The 11129-nt window shown below is 36.3% G+C and overlaps 1 non-coding gene across 1 annotated transcript; it reads left to right on the top strand.

Moving 5' to 3' along the window:
- The first annotated feature begins 3967 nt into the window (after positions 1 to 3967).
- Positions 3968 to 4074, top strand: LOC123600154. Its single transcript, XR_006713530.1, has one exon. It is a non-coding gene; the product is annotated as a U6 spliceosomal RNA (small nuclear RNA).
- The last annotated feature ends 7055 nt before the right edge of the window (positions 4075 to 11129 follow it).

Genomic DNA, 11129 nt, shown 5'->3' with positions numbered 1-11129 from the left:
ATATCTCCTCCTTCTACCTTAATTACTTCTTTAAAGGTCCTGTCTCCAAATATAGTCACATTCTGAAGTACTAGATGAATTCAACATATGAATTTGGGATAGGAGGGTACACTTTATCGCATATTAGTGTAAAAAGGTAAATTTTATGATATGGGAATTATAGCTCAATTAAAAAAATATTATAAGAACCTCCTTTGCAAACCTCTTTTTAAATACAATTGAAAACCTAGTTGATAAAGGTAATTTCCAAGGTAAATATGGTTTTTTGAAACTGTTGGGGCACCTGGGTGTCTCAGTTGGTTAAGTGTCTGACTCTTGATTTCAGCTCAAGTCATGATCTCACACTTTGTGAGATCAAGCCCTGCATTGGGCTCTGCACTAACAGCACAGAGCCTGCTTGGGACTGTCTCTCTCCCTCTCTCTCTGCTCCCCAACCCCATCCCAGTAAATAAATAAATATTAAAAAAAAAAAAAAACCTGACACATTTGACATTTGAGATACTCTAGTTTCTGTAGAAGACATAGAGAAAGATAACAAAGACCTACTTTCTAAAAAAGCACCAGGCCCATATAGTTCCACAAGGATATTTTATGAAATATCTAAACACCAAATAGTCTTAGTGCTCTATAAATTATTCCAGACCATTGAAAGTGAATAATACCAATTCTTTTTTTTTTTAATTTTTTTTTCAACGTTTTTATTTTTATTTTTGGGACAGAGAGAGACAGAGCATGAATGGGGGAGGGGCAGAGAGAGAGGGAGACACAGAATCGGAAACAGGCTCTAGGCTCTGAGCCATCAGCCCAGAGCCTGACGCGGGGCTTGAACTCACGGACCGCGAGATCGTGACCTGGCTGAAGTCGGACGCTTAACTGACTGCGCCACCCAGGCGCCCCAGAATAATACCAATTCTTAAAGATAGTGCAAAAAAGAAATTAAAGACTGATATCAACTATAAATAGATAAGATATTACTTAACAAATTCCTGTGCATTAAGAAAATAATATACCATGACAGTGTGGGATTTATTCTGGGAACACAAGGTTGGCTAAATATTAGGAAACCCATTAATAGAATATGCCATATTGTGTGTATATATTTATATTTATATTTTATTTATTTATTTATTTATTTTTGAGAGAGAGAGAGAGAGAGAGAACATGAGCCAGGAAGGGTAGAGAGAAAGGGGACAGACAGGCCCAAGCTGCCAGCATCAAGCCTGACGTGAGGCTCAAACTCACATGAAATCATGGCCTGAGCCAAAGTTGGATGCTCAACTCACTGAGCCACTCAGGTGCCCCTGCCATGTTGTACATAAGGAAACAAATCATATATAGACACTTAAATGACCTTCAAAACTAAACACCTAGTAAAAACACTCAACAAAGAGGAATCAATGAATATTTTCTTAACATCTTCTTAATGGGTAACACTAAGGGCATTTTCACTACTAACATTAGGAACAAGGCAAGGATATCCAGTAACGCTATTAAACATTTTATTGGAGATATTAGGCAATGCAATTAAACCAGAGCAATCAGTAGAGTCATAACAGTTAGAAAATAAGGCAACAATCTCTATTTGCAGTTAAGGTAGTATACCTAGAAAACCCTAGAGCAGGGATCAGTAAAGGAACCCAGTAACCAAATCTAGTCATATCATTTTGTTTGTGTATTGTGTGTAGCTACTTTTCCTTCCACTGGCCCAGTTGGAGAGTTGTGGTAAAAATGGTCTGGCCCAACAAAGCTGAAAACATTTTAACATCTTATAGAAAAAGATTGTGTACTCCTGACCTAGAGAATCATTAAAACTAACTCAGACAAAATAATTCAGTAACCACTAAGCTATAAAATTAGCATTCAGTATAATTCAATAGAACCTAAAATCCTTTACCACTTATCAGTTAGCAGATATAATGTTAGGGAAAACCCCAATTTAACACCAACAAAGAAGATAAAATACTTAGGAATAAGTATAACAAGAATTATACAAAAGCTATTTGAATAAATCTTTAATATACTTCTTAAAGATACACAACTAGATTTGAACCAATGAAAAGATAGTTCTCCTTAATTTATAATTTTAATATAATCTTAATGAAAATGCCATCATGCTTTTTTATAGAGCTAGATGAGTTGATATGGAAGTCATCTATGTAAACATAGCTGGGAAATGTTTCAAGCAGTTAGCATCTATGGATCCTACCACAAATACATGAAGAGTTGACAAAGGAGGGTGGTTTTACAGTATCAAAATACCTCCCCACAAGACACTTACTAATCACTGAAGGAAAAAAATTGCAACTTTACAGTATTTTTACCGCATTTTTACCAGGTTGTCAACATTATTAGTAATGGGACAAATAGACATAATATATCCTGATAGTATGTACTGAGAAGAGCATAATATCACTTCTGTGGTATTACAAAATATGTAACATGTCCCACAATTCTATGATCAATTAATCCTTAACAATGGAGGAAAGAATATGCAACGGGAAAGAGATAGTCTCTTCAATAAATGGTGTTGGAAAAACTGGACAGCTACATGCAAATGAATGAAAATGGACCACTTTCTCACACCATACACAAAAATAAACTCAAAATGGATTAAGGACCTAAATTTAAGACTTGAAGTCATAAAAATCTTGAAAGAGAACACAAGCAGTAATTTCTCTGACATCATCCATAGCAACATATTTCTAGATATGTCTCCTCAGGCAAGGGACACAAAAGCAAAACCAAACTATTGGACTACATCAAAGTAAAAATCTTCCGCACAGTGAAGGGAATAATCAACAAAACTAAGAGACAACCTACAGAATGGAAGAAGATATTTGCAAATGATATATCTGATAAAAGGTTAGTAGTAAATGGAATATCTGATAAAAGGTTGTATGCAAAATATATAAAGAATTGATACAACTCAACACCCAAAACACACAAAAAATCCAATTAGAAAATGGGCAGAAGACATGAGACATTTCTCTTCTCTTCATGACAATCTGACAAACAGATTGTCAACAGACACATGAAAAGATGCTCAATATCACTCATCATCAGGGAAAAACAAAACTTCAATGAGATATCACTACCCATTTGTCAGAATGGCTAAAATTTACAGCATAGAAATAAGAGGTCTTGGAGAGGATGTGGAGAAAGGGGAACCCTCTTACACTGTTGGTGGGAATGCAAACTGGTGCAACCACTGTGGAAAACAGTATGGAGGTTTCTCAAAAAGTTAAAAATAGAACTACCCTATGATCCAGTAATTGTACTACTAGGTATTTACCCAGAGAATACAAAAACACTAATTCAAAGCACTCCAGTGTTTATAAAGGTGATGGGGACTAAGAAGTGCACTTGCTGTATTGGGGCACCTGGGTGGCTCAGTCATTTGGGTGGCTACCTTCAGCTCAGGTCATGATCTCGCAGTTGGTGGGTTCAGGCTCCGCGTCAGGCTCTGTGCTGACAGCTCAGAGCCTGGAGCCTGCTTAGGATTCTGTGTCCCCTCCTCTCTCTCTGCCCCTCCCCCACTTGTGCTCTGTCTAGCTCTCTCAAAATAAAATGTAAAAAAAAAAGTGCACTTGTAAGGATGAGCACTGGGTGTTGTATGTAAGTGTTGAATCATTAAATTATACACAGGAAACTAATATTATACTGTATGTTAATTAACTGGAATTTAAATAAAAACTTTTAAAAAAGACATGAAGACACTTTTCTACAAAGAAGATACACAGATGGCCAACATGAAAAGATGTTCAACATCATTCCTCATCAGGGAAATGCAAATCAGAACTACAATGAGATATCACCTCACACCTGTTAGAATGGCTGACATCAACAAGAAATAAGTGCTGGTGAGAATATGGAGAAAAAAGCCTCTTGCACTGTTGATGGGAATGCAAACTGGTGCAGCCACTGTGGAAAACAGCATGGAGGTTTTTCAAAAAGTTAAAAATAGAGTGTTTTCTTCAGCAGTGCATGTACTATAATTGGAATGATATAGAGCAGATTAGCATGGCACTCCTGCACAAGGATGACACTCAAATTTGTGAAGTTTTCCATGTTAAAGAAAAAAATTTAAAAATAGAACTACCCTACCTCTGTAAATCACACTACTGGGTATTTACCCAAAACATACAAAAATGCTAGTTCAGAGGGATACATGTACCCCTATGTTTATTGAAGCACTATTTACAATAGCCAAAATTTGGAAGCAGCCCAAGTGGCCATCAGTAGATGAATGGATAAAGAAGTGATATGTATATACAATGGAATATATTCAGCCATAATAAAGAATTAAATCTTGCCATTTGCAACTACATGGATGAAGGTAGAGATTCTTATGCTAAGTGGAATAAGTCAGCCAGAGAAAGACAAATGCCATATGGTTTCACTCATATGTAGAATTTAAGAAACAAAACAAAGAAGCAAAGGAAAAAGAGAAAGACAAACCAAAAAACAAACTCTTAACCATAGAGAACAAACTGATGGTTCCAAGATGTGTGGTGGGTGGGGGAATGAGGGAGCTAGGTGATGCGGATTAAAGAATACATTTATGATGAGCACTATGTAATGTATAGAATCGTTGAATCACTAAATTGTACACCTGAGACTTGTATAACACTGTATGTTAGCTATACTGCAATTAAAATAAAAAAAAAGAAAGAAATTCTGGGCAGCTGGAAATGCAGGAGCCTTTGCCATATTGTCATCTGATTAGACCAGCTTGGCAGCAGAAACAAACATATGTGGGCCATACAGCGACCTCCAAAGGGGGTCTTTCAGAGAGAAACCAAAACTGAATGACTCACCTGGAACACCTGATGAATGGTGAAACTGACCCAGCCAAACAAATGCAAAACCCTTCTCATCCAGACCATGGAAGTGGAAACCCTGGCCCATCCTGCTAGTAGCACTGAGTGGATATCACTCTCATTTTCAGTGGATCTGCTTTCTTCTGTGTATACGTGTGTGTTTTATTTTTAAAGAGAAAATAAAATGCAAATGAACTTATAAAAAAAAATGTAACCTGAATTTAAACATGAAAAAACTTCAGTTAAACCCAAACTGAGGGATAGTTCACCAACAATGGCCTGTTGTTTTAAAAAAATGTCAAGGTCAAGAAAAACAAAGAATGAGGAACTTGCTTCAGATCAAAGTCTAAAGAGACATGACAGTTAAATACAGTGTATGACACTGGGCTGAGTCATTGGTCAAGATGGAAAAAATTACTTTTATTTTATTCTATTTTTGTCATAAAAGATAGTAGTGGAACAATTGGCAAAATGTGAAGGTCTGTAAATTGGATAGTGCTATATTAATGGTAAGTGCCTTATTTTGATTAATGTACTTTTTGAGGAACTACATTGAAATATTTATAAAGGGGAATGATGTCTGCAACTTGTTTTCAAATTCAGAGAAGTCTGTAGAGGGGAGAGAAAGACACTGATAAAGCACATGTTAAGTTTGGGGAATCTGAATGAAGAAGGGTTTGTGGAAATTGTATTGTTTAAAAAATAAACTTCTAAGTTTTGGAATAATTTCAGAGTTACAGAAAAGTTTAAAAGGTAGTACACACTTCGCCCAATTTTCGTTTTCATTTTAAATTACCATGGTACATTTTTGAAAACTAAGAAACCAATATTGTTGCATTACTATTAACTAAACCCCTAAATCTGACTTTATTCAGATTTCACCTGTTTTCTATGAATTTTCCTCTAAACTTCAGACCTTAATCACATAATGTCCTTTTTTTTTTTTTTAAGTGTATTTTGAGAGAGAGAGAGAGAGAGAGACAGAGCAAGTGTGTGCACAAGTGGAGGAAGGACAGAGAGAGGAGTTGGGGGGAGAGAGAGAGAATCCTAAGCAGGCTGCACACTGTCAGTGCAGAGCCCAATGCAGGGCTCAAACTCTCCAACCATGAGATCATGATCTGAGCCAAAATCAAGAGTCAGGCCCTTAACAGACTGAGCCACCCAGGTGCCCCTTAATGTCCCTTTTCTATTCAAAGATGCAGTCCAGTGTACCACATTGCATTTGTTTGTCATCTCTGTTCAATCTCCTTTGGTCTGTGACAGTTTCTCAGCCTTTAAAAAAAAAAAAAATTTTCATGACATTGACAGTTTTGAGGAAACTCAAATATCTTAGAAATATTTCTTAGAAATAATCTTAGAAATATTTCTAAGAATATCCCTCGATTTTGTTTTTTGTATGTATTTCTCATGGTTAGACTGGGGTTATGGCTTCTTAGAATACTACAGAAGTGAAGTACCCTTTCTGTCACATCATATCAGGAGTAGATGCTATCAACATGCTATCTCTGGTGATGTAAACCTTGATATCTTAAGGTAGTATCTGCCAGGTTTCTCCTCTGTAAAGTTCCAATTTTTCCTACTCTGGGAGGGAGTCACTAAGTCCAGCCCAGTCTCAAAGGCTGGGGTGGGGTGCAGGTTAAGCCTCACCTCCTGGACAGGATAGTTTCTATGTTATACCATTTGGAGTCCTTTATAATGGATATTTGACTCTTTTCTGTCTATTTATTATTTATATTTCTATGGACTCAGCTGTATTTATTTCATTCTTTGAGTTAAATCTAATACATTATTTATTCTATCACCGAAATGGTTCCAGATTTAACTACTGGAAATCCTGGTGATCTCCTATGGCCTTTTGATATATCCCCATCCTTTTGGTTTGTGAGCTTTGCCTTGCTTTTTGATATTTCCACATGCTTCTCTTTTATCTTGTATTTTCCTTGTCCCTGTCCTAAATGGGCTATTTCTCCAGAACCTTGTTCCCTTTATTGAAGAATAATATTTAGAAACCAAGATCTTGGTGCTGAGTGGTTTGTACTATTTTGTAACTTTATTATTATTATTATTTTAAATGTTTATTTAGTTTTAAGAGAGAGGGACAGAATGCAAGTGGGGAGGGGCAGAAGGAGAGGGAAACACAGAAACTGAAGTAGGCTCCAGGCTCTGAGCTGTCAGCACAGAGCCTGATGCAGGGCTCAAACCCATGAACCGTGAGATCATGACCTGAGCCGAAATCTGGCATTTAACTGACCAAGCCACCCAGGCACCCCTAACGTTATTATTAAATCTGAAGTCACTTCAACATAAAAAGTAAAAAAACCCAAAGAGTTAAAAGTTGTAAGAAACATACCCTATTTGCTATTCTTAAGTGCAATACCTTAGTTTATTATGTCAGTTACCAAATGTTACCATTTAAAATTGGTTGATGCTTATTCTTTCTAAATAAAAATTATAGCTTACTTGGTATCTAGAAATTATTAATAAAATTATACAGCTGCAGTAGGACATTTTTGTACGTTTTATTTGCACTTCTTAAAATGTAAACACTTTCTCATATTTCTCACCTCTTATGAAAAGCATAAAGGTCTGTGATTAAATTCATGACACTATTTACATAACAAAACTAATAACTAAACAGTCTAGCTTAACATGCATACATAAAAGGGCATAGCAGGGGCATAAAGGAGGGAGATCTTGACATTACTCATAACTCTTTCAAGCAATAATACCTCCACCCTCAAATTCCACTTCAGTGAGTAAGAATGATGTAGACAGCTTGCCCTGTTTGACAGGAAATTCCATATAAAAATATAGGATTTCTTGTGGAAGTTTGAAAATATATCTCTTTGATCTGTGACATAAGAAGGTTACTACTCTATCGGATACTTCTGTTCTATATCTTGGAAAGCCGTTTTATTTTATTTATTTATTTTTAAAGTTTATTATTTATTTCTAATAATATCTACACCCAATGTGGGGCTTGAATTCATGACCTTGAGATCAAGAGTCTCATGCTCTTCCAACTGAGCCAATCAGGCACTCCCTTAGAAAGTCGTTTTAGAAAATATTTTATTTTGTTTTATTTTTAAATGTTTATTTACTTTTGAGAGAAAGAGAGCGATAGAGAGAGAGGGAGAGAGAGAATCCTAAGCAGACTCTGCACTGCCTCAAACCCACAAACCATGAGACCCTGACCTGAGCCAAAAATCAAGAGTCAGACGCTTAACTAACTGAGCCACCCAGGTGCCCCAAGAAAATAATTTATTGCTTCCAGAATACAATTACAAGTAAAGAAAGTGCAAATGAGGATATAGGTATGCTTTAGCTCTTAGTGACACTAAGAACATATTAACAGTGTAAAAAAGATTGAATAAAGACAGCTACAATGTCTATTTACAATAGCATGGATGGAGCTAGAGAGTATTGTGTTAAGCAAAATAAGCCAGAGAAGGACAAATACCATATGATTTTACTCTTATGTGGAATTTAATAAACAAATGAGCAAAGCAAAAGAGAGAGAGAGAGAGAGAGAGAGAGAGGCAAACCAAAAAACAGACTCTTAACTATAGAGAACAAACTGATGGTTTACCAGAGGAAAGGTGTGGGGGTAGGGGGGTTAAATAGGTGATAGGGATTAAGCAGTGCACTTGTGATGAACTCTGGGTGTTATATGTGAGTGCTGAATCACTAAATTTTACACCTGAAATTAATATTACATTTATGTTATCTAACTTGAATTTAAATAAAATTTTTCTTAAAGTCAGCTACAATGTAACAGAGATATAATTTGTATGGTCTTATCACATTTTTGTATAAAATTTGTATACATGCATAGAAAATTTCTAGATCATTTTTAGCCTGCAGGTTGTTACCAATTGGTGTGTCATGAAGTTAGTTTAGTAAGTCACATTTTTCAAGTTGAATAAAACAATAGAAAATGCCAGTCCTAGTCACATAATATAATTACTATTACAGAAACTTTTATTACAGGTGTTTATGTGTGTGAGCAAGTGATTTGTGTATTGTAATGTAAAATACATTTCTTATTTTGAATCTAGGTCAAAAAAGGTATTTTTAAAAATACAGTTCTAGGATTGTAGACCAAAAACACTTTAAGAGTGGACCTCCAGGGAGTAGGAGATGGACTTTTGCAGGAGAGGGATTTCAGAAGAAAAGATCTGGAAACTAAGTTACTTATTTTTTTATATAAACAATACAGAAAAGGGTAAAACCATGTAAAGTGGTGATTTAATTTGCAGTTTCCAAACAAACTTAGTATTATTCTGCCCAATCTTCTCTACTGTGATGTATCTCTTCATATCTCTGTAGAAGCTTCTGGAGCCTAACATCTACCCCTTTCACCTTGCTACTTAAGCATTATTCCTTGGGGTTGGCTAAATGTGCTAATGGAAGTCCTATGTAATGTATAGGAGGATATGAACCATATTAATTTTCTAACATCCTTCTTCCCCCTAAAAATCTGAATTCTGAAATATTGTTGGTCCCAGTATTTCACATAAAAAGTTGTAGATTTTTTCATTGTTGTCTAGCTTCTGCTATTGTTGGTTAAATATTTTATCAATCTTAATTTTCATTCTTTTAGGTAATCTGTTTATTCATTATGGTAGATTTAAGATTTTCTCTTTGTTCTTACTATCCTTACTGTTTTTATCATAGTGTGTCTGGGTAAGACTATTCTGTTTATGCATTATCAATCTGTGGATTTAAATATCTCCAGAATTTTGGAAAATGTTCAGCTGTTATTTATTGAATATTGTGTTCTCTTATTCTCTTAAGTAATTTCTGGAATTATTCTTAGATATATGTTAGAGCCTTTATTTTTTTTTTTTTCAACGTTTATTTATTTTTGGGACAGAGAGAGACAGAGCATGAACGGGGGAGGGGCAGAGAGAGAGGGAGACACAGAATCGGAAACAGGCTCCAGGCTCTGAGCCATCAGCCCAGAGCCTGACGCGGGGCTCGAACTCACGGACCGCGAGATCGTGACCTGGCTGAAGTCGGACGCTTAACCAACTGCGCCACCCAGGCGCCCCATGTTAGAGCCTTTAGAAGTATCTGTCCTGTCTTTTAAATGTATTTTCCTATTTTTGTATCTATGGCTTTCTCTATTGAGAATTCATTGTTAGCACTTTCGTAAACAGTGTTGTCTAATCAAAAACTATTTCCTTAACTTTTTCTTTACGAACACTTTTTCTTTGTTTATGCAGTGGTTAACTATATGTGCATCAGAAAAGATAAAGGGGGTGGTGTGTGCATGGGTGGCTCAGTCGGTTGAACATCTAATGCTTGGTTTCAGCTCAGGTCTCACAGTTCATGAGTTTGAGCCCTGTGTTGGGCTCTGCTTTGGCAGTGTAGAACATGCTTGGGATCCTCTTTCTCCCTTCCCCGCCCCTTCTCTGTTTACTCACTCTCTCTAAAAATAAATAAATAAACTTTAAAAAAAGATACAAGGGGTAGAGGTACATTGCAGCGCAGTTTGACAGTTTCTTAGAACGTTAAACATGCTAACCATACAAACTAGCATTCTTATTCCTAGGTGATTACCCAAGAGAATGAAACTGTGCTCCCACAAAAAACTGCACATCAGTGTTTTTATCAGCTTTTTTCATACTTGGCAAAAACTGGAAACACAAATATCCTTCAACTTGTGAATGGAGAAACAAGATATGGTATGTCCATGCAATGGAATATTTCTCAGTAATGCAAAGGAATGAACTACTGATTGGTGCGATGACATGGATGAATTTCATCCATAGCATTTTATTATGCTAAGAGAGAAAGAAGCCAGACTGCAAAGGCTACATGCTGTAGTAATTGCACTTATATGAAATTCTGGAAAAGGTAAAACTACTACAGACAGATGTATCAGCAGTGGTTGCCAGTGGCTGGGTAACAGAAGAGTTGACTACTGTGGTACTCACATTCTAATTTCAAGAACCAAAAAATGTCACCTTATATGACAAAAGGGACTTGCAGATGTAATTCAGTTAAAGATCTGGAGATGGGCAGTTATCCTGGGTTATCTGGATAAAACCTTAAATCTAATCACAAGAGTTTTTATAAGATGGAGGCAAGAGAAGGTGGCAGTGGGACAACAAAGCAGAGATTGGAGTAATGTGGCCAGGAACCAAGGTATACGGGTAGTTTCCAGAAGCTGGATGAAGCAAGAAACAGATTCTTCCTTGAAGCCCTCAGAAGGAATTAGACCTGTCAACACCTTAGTTTTAGCCCAATAAAACTCATTTTAGGAGTGCCTCGCTGGCTCACTTGGTAGAGCATTCAACTCTT

The sequence above is a fragment of the Leopardus geoffroyi genome, chromosome C1, assembly GCF_018350155.1.
Source record: "Leopardus geoffroyi isolate Oge1 chromosome C1, O.geoffroyi_Oge1_pat1.0, whole genome shotgun sequence".
Taxonomy (NCBI): Eukaryota; Metazoa; Chordata; class Mammalia; order Carnivora; family Felidae; genus Leopardus; species Leopardus geoffroyi.
The sequence above is the reverse complement of the archived record's forward strand: the minus strand, read 5'-3'. Positions and strand labels throughout refer to the sequence as shown.